Source organism: Mesoplodon densirostris, chromosome 2 (assembly GCF_025265405.1).
Source record: "Mesoplodon densirostris isolate mMesDen1 chromosome 2, mMesDen1 primary haplotype, whole genome shotgun sequence".
NCBI lineage: Eukaryota > Metazoa > Chordata > Mammalia > Artiodactyla > Ziphiidae > Mesoplodon > Mesoplodon densirostris.
This window is the reverse complement of record NC_082662.1, coordinates 170,935,320-170,956,098: the sequence shown is the minus strand read 5'-3', so window position 1 is coordinate 170,956,098 and position 20,779 is coordinate 170,935,320.

Below are 20,779 nucleotides of genomic sequence, written 5' to 3'. Positions count from 1 at the left end.
AACCGATCGGGTGGGGCGCAGTGTAACACATCCACCTAAATCTCAAGTTTCCATCTTTTCTCTACAGTGGCGCCACTTTGAAAGGGGCCGGTGGTAGGATCCCTCAGTTGCTTTTTTGTCCTTTCCTTCTCTAGCATTCAAATGATTCCAGAGCCCCAATTTTGCCTTGTGCAACCCACATCAATCCAAGTTAAAAAGACTTCCCGGGCTTCGCTGGTGGTACAGTGGTTAAGAATCCACTTGCCAATGCAGGGGACACGGGTTCGAGCCCTGGTCCAGGAAGATCCCACATGCCGTGGAACAACTAAGCCCGTGCGCCACAACTACTGGAGCCCACGCGCCTAGAGCCGGTGCCCCACATCAAGAGAAGCCACCGCAAGGAGAAGCCCGCACACCGCAACGAAGGGTAGCCCCTGCTTGCCGCAACTAGAGAAAGCCCACGCACAGCAACAAAGACCCAATGCAACCAAAACTAAAGAAATAAAGTCATTAAAAAAAAAAGATTTCCCCAGAGAATGTTTTCTCCTGTAAGACTGTAAAATATGAGCTCACCACGTCATCCCCTACCTGCATCTTCCCTTCTCTGCCTCAGCTGCTGAATTAGGGGCAGCTGGGGCTGCCTGGTCCTCTGTCTTGTGCAAATAAGAGAAAAAAAAATAAAACAAAACAAGGAACATTCCTGGGGCAGGTGCAGCCCCCCATCAGGGTACAAGGTCTGAAGCAGGGCACACACAGGCTGGATTTCAGCACCCACTGCATCTCACCCAGGAGCCCTTGGACAGGGCACAACCTGCAGAGTTGTCCGTGGCACTTTTGGTAGGTTATAGGAAGGGGAAGGTCCCCGACCCCAGCACACCAGCACTCAGAGGGGAGGCGGAGGGAGGGGGCTGATCCCTCTGGCACCCCCTCCCCAAGGTAAGAGACTCCACTGATGGAGAGAAATATAATTGTCATTAAAACAAATCATCAGGTTTTTTTATTTGGCAGAAGCATGGCACTCTGTAGCTTTCAGGGAGTGGTCACCCTCAGTTTCTCTTTTGATCATCTCAAAAAAACCTGTCGGGTAAAGGGGCAGATATTTCTCATTTCCTTTTTACAAATAAGGGAGCTGGGATCTAAGGGGCTGATTTGCTTATCCTCGTCTCATGGCTAGCTGGAGGCACAGTCAGAGCTATAAGCCAGGCTTGTTGAAAGCGAATCCAGGGCTCGTATATTTGTTTCTATTCTGTGTTAAAATAGAAATATCTGACCTGTCAGGAAATCCTGTTAGCTTTACCTCCAAAATGCTGCCTATCCAGAACCTGACCACTTCTCATGCCCTCACTGCCACCATCTCTTGCCTGAATTATTGTAACAGCCTTGTAACTGATCCCCTGCATCTGCCCTTGCCCTGAAGGCTGCTTGCCACACAGCCACCAATTGATGTTCTCTTCTTAAAACTTGAGGACAGGTCATGGGTCTGCTTCAGACCTTCCGGTGGTTTCCCTTCTTTCACAGTGGTGCAGAAGGCCACGCCCACACCCTTCACTGGCCTCATCCCCTGACATCCCCCCCTCCACCCACTCAGCTCCAGCCACTCTGGCTTCCTAGCTGTTGGCTTCCACCGCAGGGCCTTTGCACATGCTGCCTTCTCTGCCTGAACATCCTCCAGCACTGCCGGGTGCTCTCTCTCTCTTCTTCAGGTCTTACCCCAATGTTACTTTCCCAGTGAGGTCTTTCTTGACCACTCCGTTGAAAATGACAGCTCCCCACCACCCCATACTTCCTTTCCTTTTCTCCAGAGCCCTTTCCGCCCGTGTCACCCCATTCATCAGTTTTTCCAAGCTAGAATCGTTCCTGCAAGGCAGGGAGTTTGTCTGTTTTCCCAACCCTAGAACAAGGCATAGCAGGTGCTCCCCAAATGCTAAGGGAGTGAAAGACTGAACACACTGCCCTGGTGCGTGAGGCAGCTTGCTGTCCTTTCTTCACAAGGACAGATGCGGTGGTGGTGTAATAAGATGCCCTCTGAATAGCAAGTGTGGAGAAAGAAAAGTCTCCCTTCCTGGAGTGGTGGCTCTTTGCAGCCAGTCCCCTGCCATTCAGTTACTTCCTCACCCAGCACCGAGTAATGTAACCTGGCGACCTTTTGGAGACCCGCACTTGAGAGACTCTTTTGTTAGGGCAGAACCGTATCTCCTGGAACCTTTTTTTTTTTTTTAATTTTATTTATTTGGCTGTGTTGGGTCTTTGTTGCTCTGCACGGGGTTTCTCTAGTTGCAGCGAGCGGGGGCTACTCTTCATTGTGGTGCATGGGCTTCTCATCGCGGTGGCTTCTCTTTTTGCAGAGCACGGGCTCTAGGGGCGTGGGCTTCAGTAGTTGTGGCTCGTGGGCTCCAGAGCGCAGGCTCAGTAGATGTGGCACACACGCTTAGTTGCTCCGCAGCATGTGGGATCTTCCCGGACCAGAGCTCGAACCTGAGTCCCCTGCATTGGCAGGTGGATTCTTAACCACTGCGCCCCCAGGGAAGTCCTCCTGGAGCATTTATTTTAAATTTTTTAAAAAGTTTCTAGGAACTGTGCCTGTCAGAAATCTTCAAACTCCCCTTGCTTTGTCCCCACTTGTCAGACATGCTCTGGGGAGAGGAGAAGACAAAAACGGAGGCCAGGAAAGGAAACAGGGGTGGCTTGGATGGAGGACCAGGGGTAAGTGGACCTCTTCCTCTTCCCTGAGTGGCGCCCCCTTGGGGATGAGGAGGGCTGGGCCAGCCGCCCCAGCAGCCTAAAGCAGCAGCCACTCAGAAGCCCCGGAGCAGGTACCTCTCAGCACGGAGCCCCCAGATCCTGTGCTGCTCTTAGGGTCCCTGCTGCCTGGATTTGGGGGGAACGGGGGCTTTCAGGTGCCAGGAAGAGACAGTAAAGCAGTGGAATAAGACAGTAAAACCCAGCATATGTCCTCACAGCCAGACGGACAGGCAGATGCCTAAAGGGATGGTCAAGGGCAGTGGTGGATGGCAGAGGAGCCAGGGGGCAAGGTGAGGTGAGGTGAGAGCACTTCCCCCCCAGCAGCTCGGCCCTCGGGACCCCCCACTGAGGCCTTGATTTCCTTGATCGATTTAATAAAAACATGCTTCACAGCATGTTTCCCATGTTCACAGCAGCATTATTCCCAACAGCTGAAACATGGAAGCAACCACTGTCCCTGGACAGATGGATGGGTGAACAAAATGTGGTCTATACATACAGTGGAATAGGATTCAGCCTTAAAAAGGAAGGAAATTCTGACACATGCTTCAACATGCACGAACCTTGAGAATATTAGGTCAAGTGAAATATTGCCAGTCACAAAAGGACAACTACTGTGTGATTCCACTTATACGAGGGGTCTAGTCAAATTCATAGAGTCAGAAGGTAGAATGGAGGTTGCCAGACGCCAGCGGAGGGGGGAATGGGGAGTTGTTTAGTGAGTGTGCAGTTTCAGTTTGAGATGAAATGTTCTGGAGACGGACGATGATTATGATGGTTGCATAGCAACATCAATATACTTAATGCCATTGAACTGTACACTTAAAATGGTTAAAACGGTAAAATTTTTTTTTTGGCTGCACTGCACGGGGTTGTGGGATCTTAGTTCCCAAGCCAGGGATTGAACCCGCGCCCCCAGTAGGGAAAGCGCGGAGTCCTAACCACTGGACCGCCAGGGAAGTCCCTTAAAATGGTAAATTTTATTTATATTTTACCACAATTAAAAAATGGGGGGAAAAACACTTCAAAATTCAGCTGCTTAGGAGAATGTGTGTTTGGATGCATTTTCCCTGCAAAATCTAATGGCCAGGTATTTATTTGGGGGAGGGGCATAGCACAGTGATCAAGAGCATCAGTTTCAGAGACATATTTCCTGAACTGGGACTCCCAGCTTCTCACCTGGCAGGCATGTGATCTTGGGAAGGTCAGTGCCTCATTTCCTCAGCTGTAAAATGGGGATAATGATAGTACTTACCCCATAAGGCTTGTTATAAAGGTAAAATGGGGTAATGCATTAAGCGCTCGGCACAGCTCCTGACATATAGCAAATCCTCCAAACAAATGTTCACTCTCATTAAAGCTATATATTGTGCATAAAAGAACACAGGACTTCACAGGAAAAGCAGTTACCCAATCCGGCACTCTTAGAAATGTGCCACACAGTCTAAAGTTTGGACCAAACAGAACACCCATCACAAGTCAGCAATGCTCCATCATACAAAGGGGTGTCTCTTTATTTTAACAGTTGCTGGGAATCAGGGTCAGTAACTATAGATTTAGTAGCAGTTGATGGAGCACTGTCAGTTGAGTCAACATATATTTACTGAGAACTTGTTTTGGGCACTGGAAACAGATGGGAACAAACAGAGCACCCCCACCCTCAGGGAGTGTGCATTCTAGTGGGAGAGTGAAGAACCCCCCCACTCCTTGGTGAGTCATAATAAAACAATTTACATCATGAAAACATGTACAAGCCGGAGACGATAACAAGAACACAACTAAAATTAAAATACTCATTTTTGGAAGAAGATGTGGCTCAAGTCAGCTTAGGACACCCTGACAGGAAGACCACGCCCGAGGTTGGCTGAGAGGATTATAGAATGGTATAGCCACTTTGGAAAATAGTTTGGCAGTTCCTCAAAAATTTAAACATAAAGTATGACCTCCAGGTATATAGGGAAATAAAAACATATGTCCACACAAAAACAGTATACAAATTTCATAGCAGCATTATTTGTCATAGCCAAAAGGTGGAAACAATTCTTTGTTGTTCAATTCATCATCCAGTGAATGGATAAACAAAATGTGCCACACCCATACCATGGAATATTATTTGGCCATGAAAAGGAATAATAACCTGCTACATGGATGAACCTTGAAAAGATCACACTAAGTGAAAGAAGTCAGTCACAAAAGACCACATATGGTATGATTCCATTCATATGCAATGTCCAGAATAGGGAAATCTATAGCAACAGCAAGGAGATTAGTGGTTGCCTAGGGCTGGGGGTGGAGGAAGAAGTGGGCCTGTTAATGGGCTCAGGGTCGTTTCTTTTTGGGGCCCTGAAAATGGTCTAAAAATGGTTGTGGAGATGTTTGCACAACTCTGTGAATATACTAAAAACCACTGAATATACATTTTAAACGAATGAATTATGTGGTATGTCAATTATATCTCAATAAAGCTGTTATATATTTTTTTTTAAAAAAGGAATTTCCAGCTGGACTGGCGTAGAGGGAACATGGAGGGTGAGAGAGTCTATTGCAGCAGTTCAGGGCAGAAATAATGAAGGTCTGAGTCAAGGCTGTGGTCATGAGGGTGGAGAACAGGGGCCTGAATGTGGAGACGAGCTAGAGCCCACAGGGTTGTGTGTGTGTGTGTGTGTGTATTGTTGTCGTTCTCGTTGGAAGGGAGCTGATAACAGCTCGTATTTATTGAGCGCCTTCTGTATGGCCGCGACCCATGGAACATCTCCTTTGTTCCTCACTGTAACTCTCTAAGAAGGGCTGTTTTTATTCTGGGAAACTGAGGCACAGAGGGATTCAGGAATTTGCCAGGCTAACACAGGATGTGGTGGAACTGGAATTTGCACCAAGTGGTTCGACTCTGAAGCCTCATTCCTCTAACCCCCGGGCTTCTGGGTGGGTTAGCTGGAGGAGGGGACGTCTCTGAGAGATGAACCGGTTTGCAAGGCAGAAACTGAGACACAAACGTAGAGAACAAACGTTTGAACACCAAGGGGAGAAAGGGGGTTTGGGATGAATCGGGAGATTGGGACTGACATATATACACTACTATGTATAAAATAGATAACTAACGAGAACCTGCTGTATAGCACAGGGAACTGTACTTCGCTGTACAGTAGAAACTCACACAACATTGTAAAACAACTATACCCCAGTAAAGAAAGAAAGGGAGGGAGGGAGGGAGGAAGGGAGAAATACTGTGGGAATCACCAGGCACATATCAGGTGGCAGAGAAAGTTTGAATTACCTATATATTAGGACCAAACCGGGACAAGCTAGAGCATTGCACACTTGGAACAAGGGGTCCTATATAAAATTAATATTTAAACCAAATTATATATAAACTATATACAGTTTTTCAAAAAAAAAGAGAATACTGACGGAGGGGCAAGGATTTGGGGGGAAGGGGACACGTTTAGCCTGGGACATGATGAATTTGAGATGCCCCTGGGATATCCAGTAGATATTCCATGTAACAACGGGTTAATGGAACAGGAGCTTGAGAGAGGAGGCCAGGAGATGACAGGTTTCCACACCACCGAATATATTTGTTCTCCCCGGGAGTGAATGAGAGCGCGTAAGAGTCTAGTCGGAAGAGGGGGAGAGGAGAGAAACAATGATGGAGACCTGAGGTTCCTGATACTTAGGGCAGGAGGCAGAGGAAGAGCGGCCAGAGAAGGAGGTGGGGACAGTCAGGAAGCAAAAGGAAAGGCTCACGGGGACTAAGCCCTGGGCACCCAGAAGGGGAGGCTGGAGGTGTCAGCCCTGAGGCGGGCTGAGGACAGGCAGCCACTGGGAGTCAGAGGAGGGACGAGCACAGTCGGGGGAGGAGTGAGTGAGGGTGAGGTTAGGAGACCGGGAGCGCAGACCTATGTGAGAACCACTGAAGATAGTCCTTCTACCGGCACCTGGTAGGGAGAGCAGGAGAGAGACTGTCTAATCCTCCAGTCCTGGGAGCCTCCGGACACCAGCTGAGCCCTGGTGGGTGTGTGTGATCTGGAGGCTCCTGGGCGGCCCTTCCTGCATCGAAGAATGCAAATGCTCACGGAAGGATGCAGATGACCACGGTCTCTCAACCAAGAGCAAGGAACAGCGAGGGTTTGTGTTTTACTGCTTTGGGAGCATATTCAGGGTTTCAACAATATAGAATGGTTAGCTGAGGTTTGAGGGTTTTGGGGTTTTTTTTTGCGGTACGCGGGCCTCTCACTGCTGTGGCCTCTCCCGTTGCGGAGCACAGGCTCTGGACGTGCAGTCTCAGCGGCCATGGCTCACGGGCCCAGCCGCTCCGCGGCTTGTGGGATCTTCCCGGACCGGGGCACGAACACGTGTCCCCTGCATCGGCAGGCGGACTCTCAACCACTGCGCCACCAGGGAAGCCCGGTTTGAGGGTTTTTTGAACTATAGAGTATGTTTATTTTGATACAAAATTGGGTTGTAATGGGCTTTGACCAAAATTTGCATTCTGCTCAGAAAGTCAGCCTGTGCCACTACTCTTTCTTGTTTGTCATGCTTGAGGAAAATCTGATCTCACATAAAAGCAGCAACCACAGCCAAAATGGCTAGCCAGCTGCCACCAATCATCCCCCACCTGCCCTTAACCTCTGCAAGATCCTCTCCTATGCCGCCACGTCCAAACACTCCACATAGGACACTACCTATCCTTCAGGACCCTTTCACGTCACGGCCTCTACATAAACACTTGCTGAATGACTGAATGACCCACCCACCTGGGAGCAGCTCTCCCCACCAGTGCTTTCAGGTGAAAATGGGGTTTACTTCTCACAATTACCCCAATGAGGGCTCCCCCCTGTTGCTTTTTTTAGCCCAAGAAGCAAAACCTGGGACTTTCCTGCGGCTAAGACTCCACGCTTCCACTGCAGGGGGCACGGGTTCGATCCCTGGTCAGGGAACTGAGATCCCACATGCCGCGCAGCGCGGCCAAAAATAAATAAATATCAATAAATAAAATATGATTAAATTAAAATGAAGAAGCAAAACTTTCCAGGGTTGAATTGCTAATCAGCATCTACAGGGTAAAAGTGACAGAGAGTGTGGGTCATCTCTCCCAGCGGGGGTCTTCAAGGCCCTGCTGTGAACCATGGCCACTGCAATGGCCCAGCTAGGGAGGTACTTGCACTTTTCCTTTGAGGCACTTCTCTCCCCTCCAGCTGCCCTTGAGTGTTTTGAGGGGGAACAGCGTCGGGGGCTTCCTGCCCCCGCCAGAGCTAACCCAGAGGGATGGATTGCTTTTGAAGGACCTGGAGGACCCACAACCTTCCCCTTCCCCCTTGCCCCCATCCACTGTTTGTCCCTCATCCCTTCTCTGTCTGAGGATGTCCGCCAGGGTCTGGAGGGCAGGTGCAGGGCACGGCAGCAGCTGGCCAGGCCTAGAGGGGCTGCTTTCAAACACATTCAAACCCAAATGAGCCAACGACAGATAAAACAAACCTTTAAAAAAGGAACTCCCTTAGGACAGCCCTCTGTGGCTCCATCGCCCCGGCTGGCTGCCTCTGTCAAGACCCTGTACTCTGCTCTCTGGAAGCAGATGGCCTGTTGGAGATCTCTGGCAAACATTCTGCTACTCTGCTGGGACTATGAGGCCCTCCCCAGTCCCTGCTGGCTATGCCGGTCCAGGTTGCAGCGTCTTGGGCCTGCTGGGCTCCCAGACCAGGCTAGGAGAGAACACAAAAGCCAGAGCCAGCGGGAGGAGTACGTGCCCCTCCTCACCCCAGGACCCCTGCTGCTGGGAGGAACAGCACAGCTTTGTTCTGTGAAAACCAAGATAAAGAATGACCTGGGCCTAAACCAGCCCGGACTCAGCAGGTCGGTCCTGCCCTCCCTGCTCTCAGCCCCTTTGTCAGGAGTGCACTGGGGAAGAGGCAGGAGCAGCAGAGGGGCACAGCTGCAGAGAGGCAGGGGGGTCCAGCCACCCAAAGCATGACGGGCTTTCAGATGATTCAGGGGACCCTCCTGCTTGCAGAGAGCAAAAGCTCAGGGGCACCGGACGAACTTGAGGGAAGGAGGGTCAAGGCCGAAAAGCCTGGATTACTGACCTGGGGACCACATCGTTCTTCCCTTGGACTCTTCCTTCAGCATCTGTACAATGGGCGCATGACCCCTGCCCAGCCACCGCACGTTCCAGCCTCGGCCTCGGCCTCAGCCTTCTCACCTTTGATCCTGCCTGCACAGCTCTCCTCAGACCAACTCCCGCTGCTTCTCCAGGCCCCAGGCTGGTGGAAAGTGCCTCTCCCACCCATGGAGAATAGGCCAATTCACCTGAAGAAACACCAGCACCACCTGGTTCCAAATTCCCAGGGAAGAGACTGAACGGCCAGCTGGCTCGTGCTCACCTGGGCGGAAGTGTCCTGCTGAACCACAGGAAGTGACCTGGCACCAAGGGAGGGGAGGGGGTAACATGGCTGGAGGTGGACAGGTGGCTGTGATTAAGGGGGTTGTTGTGAACTGGAAGTATGCTCCAAAACCACGTGCACCTGAGATGCTACCTTACAGAGAGGGATGCGGGAAGAGGGACGATGAGCTGAGGCGTGGACACGCTCAGCTGATGCGACTTTTGGGTGTGGAGTCGGCCGGAGTCCAGAGCCTCATGCTCCACAGAGGTCCAGCTGGAGGCACGGATCTGGGAGCGTCAGCATCCAGGAGGCCATGGGGAGGAGATCTCCCAGGGCGAGAGAGTGGGGAGGGCTGGAGAGGGGCAGCGAGGAACACCAGTGGTGAGACGGGCAGAGCTGAAGGAGACGGAGGAGGGGCAGCCGGGGAAGCAGGAGGAAACCGAGAAAGCAGGGCAAGATGGAATCCAAAGGAAGACGAGGGAAGGGCTGGTGTTGTCAGAGGTCAGGCTGAATGAAGCCAGAAAGGTGAGCAGCTGGGGGTGGGTGTGCACAGAAAGGCCCTGGGAGGGGTGATGCTGAATCTAGAGGGACAGGTGGGAGATTCTCGGGTGGAGAAAGGGTGGAGCCCAGGCACCCAGGATGAGGAATCATCACATGCAAAGACACAGTGGGGGACTTCCCTGGTGGCGCAGTGGTTAAGAATCCACCTGCCAATGCAGGGGACATGAGTTCGAGCCCTGGTCCAGGAAGATCCCACATACCGCGGAGCAGCTAAGCCCGCCAGCCACAACTACTGAGCCTACGTGCCACAAAGACTGAAGCCCGCGTACCTAGAGCCTGTGCTCCGCGACAAGAGAAGCCACCGCAATGAGAAGCCCGCGCACCACAACGAAGAGTAGCCCCCGCTCGCCACAACTAGAGAAAGCCAGCGCACAGCAACAAAGACCCAACGCAGCCAAAAATAAATAAATAAAATAAATAAATTTATTAAAAAATAAACAAAGACACAGTGGGAACAGAATGCCTTGGGGGCACCTGAAGCAATGTGGAATTGGCGGTGAGTGGGAGGGGGGCGGCAGAGGGGTGTAGGAGGGGGAAGTGAAGAGGGAGAAAGGAGCCACACCTGGAGAGGTCTCTTAGGACATGCCGAGCTGTCCACATCTTCTGTAGATCAGGGCTGGCAAACCGCAGCCCACAGATCGAATCCAGCCTGCCGCCTGTTTTTGTAAATAATGTTTTATTGGAACACAGCCCCACCTAGGCTAGGATAGCGGAGTCCACCGTATGGCCTGAAAATGTACTTGACCCTCTGCAGAGACAGTTTCGTTTCACCACGGAACAAGGATGAACAGGAGGATGAGACCTTGCCGGCCGCAGGGTGGGCAGCGATGGAGTGAGTGAGGCTACAGGCAGGAAGTGGGTACGGGGCCGTGGTTCCCTCCTGATGAGAGCTGGTGCCGACCTGAGCTAACGTGGTCAGGGGTGAGGGGGCTTAGCTTTACCGGAATGGCAAATAAAATCCTTCGATTAGTGGCGTCTGCCTGAAGCACTGGCTTGAGAAAGATGCTGAGGATATAATTCTGCTCAGCAAGAAAGACTTCACTGACCCATTGCTTAAAAATAAATAAAAATAAAGAATTCTTCTTGGGATTTGCTCACATCTGAAAATTCCGAACAGCTCCCTTTTTCTCTCCCTCTTAATGACAGGACCTAGGAGGCTTGTCTAGGTGTTTACCCATAGCTCTTGCCTGCAAGCCTATTCTGCATTCTCAGGGAGGAGATGACCAGAGATGGAAGGCGGGGTGGGCTGGGGTGGGATGGTGTGGGTCTTGAGGCTGCCTGTGCTGCAGGCCCCAGGAGCCAGCTCTGGGCTTTGACCAGCAGAGGCCAGTGGAGGAGGCTCCATGGGTGGAGGGAGAGGCACAGCCTGAATAGAGCAGGCTGGAGGCCTGGGCTGTGAACAACAGGGAAAGAAGGCTTAGGAGTCATCCGAGTTGCCTCTGTAAGCAGGAGCGCTGGTCCCAGGGGCAATCTAGGTGTTTGGTGGTGACCTGAGAGCCGACAGAAGAAGTTGTGAAGAAGATAATGCAGGTTAGTGCAGGTGGTTAGCACGTGGGCCCGGGTGGGACAGGAAGTGGGATCGTGAAAAGGGGATGTGACAATGCCTGATCAGCTCAGGCTCGGGGAAGGAAATATAAAGCCTCATCTTTTTCTGCGTGAGCGAAGTGGGCATGGTGGGGTCCTCCTGTCCAAGTGCCAATGCAGAGGTGCAGGCAGGACTACGGTGGGCTGTGGCCCGGGGTTGTGGTCTGGACCAACCAAGACTTGAGCATCATTTCCCCTGAACCCTGTGGCCTCCTCTGAGACATCTGTTGACTCAAAGAAAGACACACAGCATAAGAGTTGTGAGTTTAAGTTTCATCCAGGGTCCTGCTGAGGACTATAGCCCGGAGACGCCACTCAGCAGCTCAGAGGAAACTGCTCTGAAGAAAGTGGGGAAAAGCCAGTTTATATATGATTTTTGGCTAGGAAATACTTGCAATCAAGCATACATCTTGGTAAAAGATTACTGCTAGTCACAAAGAACAGATATCTCAAGTTAATGATTTTAGTGCTTTCTTATGTATGGGAAGATGCAAAAATATAGGGTCATGGAAATTCTTCCTGAGATATACATCTAACCATCTAGGGGCCCATTTATCCAAAGCACAGGGTGTCTCATCCTGTTTTTTATCCTGAATTCCTCTCAGGGTGCACTGTTGGTGGGACTGCAGTGGGTTAAGACTTAACCCTTGTAGAACTGGGTGGTGAGCCACACTCTTTGTTCTTTGATCACACATCTTTGGCTGCAAGTGTGCAGGATGGCTGTGAAATAAACTGTCTGCGCATGAGGAATGAAACAGGAGGAATGTTCACTTCCTCAATCTGGAAAGACAGACAGGCCTCACGTTCCTCAGCCAGGCTCTCAGAAAAAAGGAGAGATGGGGACAGAGGCCGACTGATTGTTGTTGCTTCAGGGGCTGCTGAGGCCCAAGAAAATCCACTTGGGTTGCCCAAGGCCTGGCCGGGACAGAGCCTAGGCCTTGGACTCCTCCAGTGGGAAGGTCAGACTGCCCAGGCGACATGGCAGGTGCCCTGCACAAGTCCACAGAGCTCCCCAGTCTCAAGAGCAGGGCAGGGGGGATCCCTGTGCGTGCCCGTGGCCACCCAGGAAGACCCTGTGGGGGACATCTCGGAGCCTCTGGAGGTGGAGGCAGTGCTCAGGAACAGGAGAGGCAGCGATGACCCCCCCGGACTGTGGCCCAGGCCCCTTCTCGTGTTCCTATTCCCCTGAAATCCTCGGGACTCCTGATGAGCCCATGGAGTTGGGGGGAGGGGTTCTCCAGAAATAAAAAGTGGACGATCCCCCTCAGGGAGATACAAGCTTGAGGTGAGATTAATTTAGTTTAGGAAAATGATGTTTGTTGTTTCTTTTACATTCCAGTGTTAAGGTTCAGTCGGGAGTAACAGAGATCCTAACTTTTACCCAAAAAAAGGTGATTCACTGGAGAGAGGATGAGGAAGCAGCGGGGACCTAAAGATGGAGGTACAGAACAGTGTCCCGGCACTGGCACGCCAACGAGAATCAGCCATGCCCCTTTGCTGGCCTCTGCTTCTTTTCCCCCAGGGGTGGGGCATACCCAGAGCTGACTCCTGTTGAGCACTTACTATGTGCCAGGCACTTACAGAATGGAGTACTTTACATGCGTTGTTTAATCCTCATGACAACCCCGTGAGGTAGGTATTAATGATATTACTCCCATTTAGCCAATGTCTGATTGAGGCACAGAGAAGTTGAGTCATTTGCCGAAGATCACACAGCCAGGACATGGAGGGACATATTCTCCAGAGAAACAAGGGGCATCATGAACTGGATGAGCACCCTAGATGCGTCTTCTACCCCTGGCTAGCCCCCTCCCGATATCTTGACAAGGCACCAGGGAGGACAGGCAGGAAGAAGGCGGACGGACGGGTTATTGTCATCCACCAGTTTACACGACACGTCACACGTGTTTTCATCTCAGCCTCACCACAACTCCCTGAGGAAACGGAGACCCAGCAACGAAGTGACGGGCCTGGAGCCACTGCAGCTGCTGAGAGCTGGGGCCCGTCCAGGGTCTTGGGGGTGTTTTTTCCTCACCTCAGCCTTGGCAAGCGCAGGGGGGGCTGCTGGCCCCGTTGGTGCAGCAAAGACGGACTGTGGGCAAGGCTTTCCGACCAAGTGGTGTGTTCAAGCTCTCCAGGTCCTGACGCTACAGGAGAGGAGCGGGGGTGGGTGGGGGGCCGCAGTGAGGTCTCCGCGCTTAGGGAACTTGGATCCACCTGCAGCGCCCGCCTGCGGGAGCCGCCCTTTCTGTGGCTAGAGCTATTGAGCTCATTTCCTGTCTCGGTTCTCTGTCTCCAGGTTGCGGGGAGGGCGGGGGAGGGCGGGGGAGGGCGGGGGTGGGGCGGGGACGCGCTTCCTTCCACAGAGGATGGGTGTGGCCAGGGCGGGGCGGGGCTGCGGAGAAGCGGCTCGCCCCGCCCTCCGGGGGCAGGAGGTGATGGGGGCGCACTGCGGGGGCAGTTCTGACCCCTTGGCTTCCTTTCGCCGAGGCGGCTCCTGAATGGAGGTGCGGGCAGAGAGGCCCGTGAGGCTCTCAGGGGCCCTGGGGGCTGGAGGCCCAGGCCTCTCGGGAAGGGTCACAGGCCCGCGATTGACAGACATCCTGCTTGGAGAAGGGAAGGATAAGGAGCTTTCTGGTCACCAGGGAGCGTGTGCCCAGGCACGGAAGAGCCACGCGCTCCCCTTCAGCCCCGTGGATGAGGTCTTTAGAGACCCCTGGGACCGTTCCTTCGCCAGGAGCCGGAGGGGCTTGCACCATGTGATCCCTGAGGGGGCTTCCCACTTCTGACCCCCAGAGCTTGAGTTGAACCCCCTGGACTGTGTGCAGGAAATGCAAGGAGGGGGAGGGAGACAGACAGACTCCAGGAGGGCTTGTTTAAAAGGGAGCCGTGGGGGCTTCGGGCTTCCCTGGTGGCGCAGTGGTTGGGAATCCGCCTGCCGATGCAGGGGACACGGGTTCGTGCCCCGGTCCGGGAAGATCCCACATGCCGCGGAGCGGCTGGGCCCGTGAGCCATGGCCTTGGAGCCTGTGCTCCGCAGCGGGAGAGACCGCAACGGTGAGAGGCCCGCGTACCGCAAAAAAAAAAAAAAAAGGGGGAGGGAGCCCTGTTCCTGCCTACACCTACTAAATGAGAGGCAGGGCGCAGGATCTGCATGTTCACCAGCTCGCACTAAAATCTGAGACATACCACAGCGGCCCTTGTGCAGTTCCTCAACCCAGCTTCGCCTGCTTGCCTCTACCATTGCCCCAGATCTGCACAGTTCTCCCTCCATGTCATTCAGGTCTCTTCCCGAATGTCCCTCAGAGAGTTCTTTCCTGACCTCCCGTTTGCAATCCTCCCATTTGCAATGCTTGGGAAATACTTGTACTAAAAAAATATTTGTTGTGAACCTAAAACTGAAATTGAACTGGGCATCCTGTATTTTTATTTGCTAAATACGCCAATCTTGAGTCAGGAGAACTCTGCACCCGCAACCCCCTGAGAGTAGGGCCGTTTGGTAGTTGAAGTTTCCAGGAGCAGCAAACAGGCTGCAGCTGCCACTCCTGCACAGCCCTGCCCTAAAAAGAAGGCAAATCCTCTTCTGGGGCCATCCTGCATATCTGAAGAGGAGTGTGTAGGAACTTCCAGGCTAGGAATTAAACCTAAGTGCTTTCTTCTCCCATATTCTCCTCCTTGGCCCTGCTTCCTGCCCCAAATGCTCAGGTGTTCTGCCTGAGTCCCCAGGTGATCACACACTGCAATGGACTCTCTAGACAGGCCTGGGTACACTGTACTCAGGTAAGTGCTCCATGCAAGAGTCAGGAAGGGGGGATTTCCCCCCATCCCCCATGGGTTCTTTTGGTTGCTCTAATAATGAAATTGATACAAGACAGATTAACAGGAGGAAAAACAACTTAATTTGTATGCACAAAGGCCTTACAGAAATGGGACTCCCAAAGTGACCAAATCAGGATGTTTATATATCAGTTTTAGACAAAGAAATAATTATTTGTGAAGCTTTAACAAAGGGCCGCAGTGCTTGGGGCTGCAGACTAATGAAGAAGTAACAAAGTTTGTTTATACAGCTTTCTTAGCCTTGAATTCCCTGACTCTGGTGATAAGGATGCTTTCTATCCTTTCCGTATAGGGAGGATACCTTCACATGGGAGATTTATTTACCACTTTCACTGGGAAAGAGGGGAGTCAGAGTGTTTTTCTGTGTCATTTTTTCCCCACTGGCTGTTTCTCAAATAACTTTAATTCAGATAATCAATATGCCACTGCGATACATCTTGGGGCATCCTGCTCTGAGCCCCAAAGGGACAGGGAGCCCCTGCCATAGGAAACAGACACCACAGGGCAGGCTCAGAAATAGACAATGAGCTCCCTGACCTGCATACCAGTAACCATGACAACCTGTGGTTGGGGTGAGTTAGGAGTTGAACTGTGCCCCGCCGCCAGTTGGTATGTTGATGTCCTAACCCCCAATGCCCCAGAATGTGACCTTATTTGGAGATAGGGTCTTTACAGAGGTAATCAAGAGGTAACGAGATTATTATGGTGTCCTTATGAGGCGAACTTTGGACACAGACATGTAGGGAAGCAAGACCATAAGAAGACACAGGGAAAAGACAGCCATGTACAAGCCAAGGAGAGAGACCTGGGACAGATTCTCCCTCCCAGCCCTCAGAAGGAACCCACCTGCTGACTCCCTGATCTTGGACTCTTAAGCCTCCAGAGCTGTGAAATGATACATTTCAGCTGGTTAAGCTCCCCAGTCTGTGGCACTTGGTTACGGCAGCCCTGGCAAACTAATGCAGGGTGCCGGTCTCAGAGTCCGGGGCTGACTCTACCATCTCTGCCCTGGCACCTCCCACCCCTCTATCCACCCAGGTGGGGGTCTCCACAGGACAAGTTTGTGGTGAAGCCTCAGATCACCCTGGCCTTCTTGGATCCCTTAACTTTTGTCCGAGCAACAGGCTTGGCTCAGGAAAGCCATTTGGTGGCCCCCAGGTTGGGGTCTCAGCTCTGGTGGCCAACCTCCACGTGGGGAGCATGCCTGCTTGTATAAAAGTTTTGCTGGGGAAACTTGGGCAGTGGCTGCAAACACTTCACTGGGAGCCAAGAATAAGACTGGTCTTACAGCCGAAGGAAAGAAATTCAGACCAGCCAGAGTTGGAAACGGCTTTTGGGCACATAAATAAAGCAACATGGAGATCGACTTTCTGGTGTCCAGAGCTGGTCTGTGCTCTCAGGACAAACCTCAATGAGGCAACACACTCACCAGTGGCAAGGACTGTGTTTTACTTCTCTTTGTGTTCCCAGCACTCAGCACAGCAGCAAGTACACAGTAGGTGCTCAGTAAGTGTCAGCACTTCCTACAATAAAACATAAACATCTTACTCCAAGCAGCAGAGAAAGGAAATAATTCAGCAAGCTGGGGAGCAGTCCACTTGGTGGTGGGCAATTTGATCTGCTCCCAGTTCTGGAGCAGATATCCAATGCTGGGTGACCTCAGACAACTCTCACCCCCGTGCTCTGGGACTCCGTGTCTCCGTAAAACTGGGAGCCTCAGTACCTGACAGGGCAGCCTCCAACCCCAAGAATCCTTCCTGGTTTGGGGCTAGGTGGATGGTGCCTGCTACTAATAGGCCTCACCAGAGCTAACGGCGGGGAGGCGCTGGCATCAGGGAGCTGGCAGGGAGGAGACCAGGCTGTTCTCACCTACCCAGCTGCTCCCCAGGACCTCTCCCATCTCTGCACCTTGCAGCCGGCTGGACACTTTCTAACTGCCTGGGTTGTTCTAAAGTTCTACCTTGAGAGGTCAAAGCTTTGAGAGGCTGGAGTGAAGAATCCGGGAAGACACGCCCACCCCCACCACTAGCAACCCCATCAGGGTTTCAAGGGTGAGGAATCACGTGGAGCTGTTGTGGACTGAATGTGTCCCCTCAAAATCCCTGGGTTGAAACCTAACCCCCAATGTGACGATATGAGGAGGTGGGGCCTTTGGGAGGTGATTAAGTCATGAGGGTGGAGCCCTCATGAATGGGATTAGTGCCCTTATAAAAGAGGCCCCAGAGAGCTCCATCACTCCTTCTGCCAAGTGAGGACACAGTGAGAAGATGGTCATCTATGAACCAGGAAGCAGTCCCTCACCAAACACTGAATCTGCCAAGCCTTGGTCTTGGACTTCCAGCCTGCAGAACTGTGAAAAATAAATTCCTTTTGAGCCCTCCAGACTGTGGTATTTTGCTACAGCAACCCTTATCAACTAACACAGGAGAATGCTTGGCTTATTTGTTGTGTATTAGGGAGATGAATGCCAGTTTTGAGTGACTGTCACCTTGTACCTGCCTGGGGACCCCTGGGCCAGAGGAAAATGGGGATGAGAGCAGAAGGGTGAGAGGGTCTGGAGCTCTGCACCTGGTGGGAGGGGCTGGGCATCCTGAGGGGAGGTCCCAGCACCCCAAGGCTGTGACTCACCATCATTGCTAGCATAAAAGGAAAGAGTAGACAGACACCAGTGGGGGCAGAGAGACCCCGGAGCCAGCAGGCGACCAGCACACTCGGCCAGGCTGGGGAGAGGACAGGGCTGGAAGTGAGTGAGAAGCTGGGGTCCAACACTGTCGCCCTGAAGAAGGTGGTGGCCTTTCTGTCCGGCCACTTACACTCCCAACTTTGCCTGAACACACGCTGTGCTTAGGCTCCTATTCAAGCCACCTTTGCAGAGGTGAGTTGTGAGGGATGGGACTGCCTTAAGAAGTCAACCCCAGTCTTTATTGGGGGTCCAGGGAGTCCAGAGAGTTGGGGGACCACCTCTCCTCACTGGATAACTGGGAGGGCCATGCAGTGAACCTCCTGTTCTCCGGGTGGGGCTGAGCCTCGCAGGAGGCTGGGTCAGTAGCAGTGTGGCCCCTAGGGGGAAGCCCTGGGTTATGGGGCACCAGACCTGGTTTCAGCCCCCCCCCCCACCAACCCTCCTCACCCCCTCGCTACCCTGCACCACTGGCGGGGGTCAGGCGACTCCCAGATGGGCCTCTCAGAAGGAGCAGCAAGGAGGGTGGTGAGCTGATGGCTACCCTGAGGACGGGGTCAGCCTCAGATTTTGAGTCAAGGTCAAGGTCACCTTCCTCTCAGCCCCTTCAGCCAGTGACTGAGTGAGGTGAGGGCACGTGGGCCTGGCCATTTCCGTCCTCCGCTGGCTCCTCTGATGGGCTCCCAGCATCCACTGGGCTGCGGAGACGAGTGTAGCAGATCCGAGTGGCACTTTGCCAGCTCTTCCTACCCATTTTCTCCGCTGGTGCTGCTCCCCGGTAAATCTCTTGCGCCCCTAACTCTGGCTCAGTGCTGGCCTCCTGAAGAACCTCACCCGCGGCACCTCTTCTACACCCTCTGCCTCAGTTTCCACTTCACGGGGCAGTATCTGTGCCTCGGGTTCACCCCTGGCGAGGGGCAGGATGACCCGCCCCCCCGGTCCCCGTGCAGCGCCCACGCCCCAGGTGCAGGGAGCTCGGCCTGTCAGAGGCTGGCGAGTAAGACGTGTCTTGTGCCCCGACGGAGCAAGGCCCTGCGGTGCGTCCACCCCCGAAGCCCCCGGACCTCGTGAGCCACCCCGCACCCCCATAGAAGAGAGCAGATGGCCTCCAGCCCTCCCCAGCGCTGGCCGGGCCTCCTGCCCTTTTGCTAACGCCCACTGCCCTGCATCCCCCGAGAAGCTGTAAGCGCCCTGACGGGCCCCTCACGTCTGTCCACATCCCTCCACCCCGGCCGGCAAGGGTCAGTGAGAGGCCGTGTCCACCTCGCTGGGCACTTCCTTCCTTTGGAGGCAGCCAGGCTGGCAGAAGGCTCTGGACGGCAGAAATCGGTCTGTCCACGGTCCCCACCGTGGAACCCCGGCGCGCCCCGACCCTCCTCCCCACGCAGCCCTTTGGGTGTGTGGAGTCCCCTCGTGTTCCCTAAGTCCCTTCTCTGGGCTGAAACCCCCCATTCTTTCCATCTTTCCTCACATGACTGGACTTTGAGTCCTCTCACCATTCTGGCCATTCAACCTGGCCGTGTTGCAGTTTGCCGCTGATGGCTTTCCGCAAGTGGGAAACCCAGGGCTCAACACAGCCCCCAGGAGTGGTCAGATTCGCTGGGCCTGGGGGAAGGCTCTGTGCACACATTTTTGTGGACATAACTTGAGGTCATATTAGCTATCTTGGTCTTAACGCAGATGCTGCATTCAAAATGCCCGGATTCACATCCCTTCTCAGTCAGTCTCACTTTGGATAAATTACTTAATTTCTCTGTTTCTCACTTTTCTTAACTGTAAAATGGGAATAGTAACAGCACTTCCCAATCCCAAGGCAAAATTCGAGGAAAATAAAATAACGGCTGTTGGCCGGAAGGGGGCGCTACACACCCGCTTTGGGCTGGGTGGGGAGGTGTCACTGTCGAACGCGATCGCCAGGGGTCGCCCGAGCGCCGCCACCCAGCTCCACGGGCCAGGAAGACCCCGGCAGGCCTGGCGGCTCCATCCCGGCGCCTCACCTTGCCTTCCTGCAAGACTGTCAGTAGTTCGCTGCAACCCCTCTCACCCGGATGCGGACCCAAACCGCGGATGCTGTGGCCGGGGAGCAGGTGTGAACGGGAGCGAGGGTCTGATGGGAATCGCGTGGATGGTGTAACGGGGAGTGATGCAAAGCCTTTGAAAGAATGGAAATAACACTCCATGGAGAAGCACAATACCCGCCACCCCGTGAGCCCCACCACATCCAAGAATATTATAGGGCTGAGTCCAACTCTGCTCTCCAACAGCCCCCTGCCGTCACCTGCGCCTAAGGCCTACAGTGGCCCCAGGTTGTCACACCCTCCCCCTGACCACCCCCCTTATATCCCTCCACATTGCATGGGGTGCATTCACTGTGTTTAGGTGTTGTCCCCCTTTCACCAATGCCCCCTGTCCCCACCAGGAGCCTACAGACTCCCAGGACAGGGTCTCCTTGGTGGAGCACCCCCCAGGGGTCACCAGGACAGGCTGGCCCAGGTCGGTAAATTAGAAAGATCTGGGGAATCACAAATGGAATACAGAAGCAGATCTTTGCATTCAACTTCTTCCCATTGGCAATGAAATGGGGGCAAAACCTCTTTCTGGTCACAGGTGGGAAAGGGCATAAAGTTTCCCTTACTCTTAGCGTAGGAGGAAGCGTTTGGATCTGGCCTAAGTGGAGAAAAGTCCTGTTTCCAGAGTGTCTGCTAGGTCTTTGGCAGCCAAGGGAAGATCAAGAGGACATATCTATGACGGTTAATTTTATATGTTGGAGTTGACTGGGTTATGGGGTGCCCAGACATGTGGTCAAATGTTATTCTGGGTGTGTCTATGAGGGTGTTTTTGAATGAGATTAACATTTGAATCAGTAGACTGGGTAAAGCAGATTGCCCTCCCCAGTGTGGGTGGTCCTGACTCAATCAGTTGATGGCCTCAATGGAACAAAAAGGCTGAGGCCCGCAGGGTAAGAGGGAACTCCTGCCTGACTGCTCTCGAGCTGGGACATCAGCTTTTTCCTGTCTTC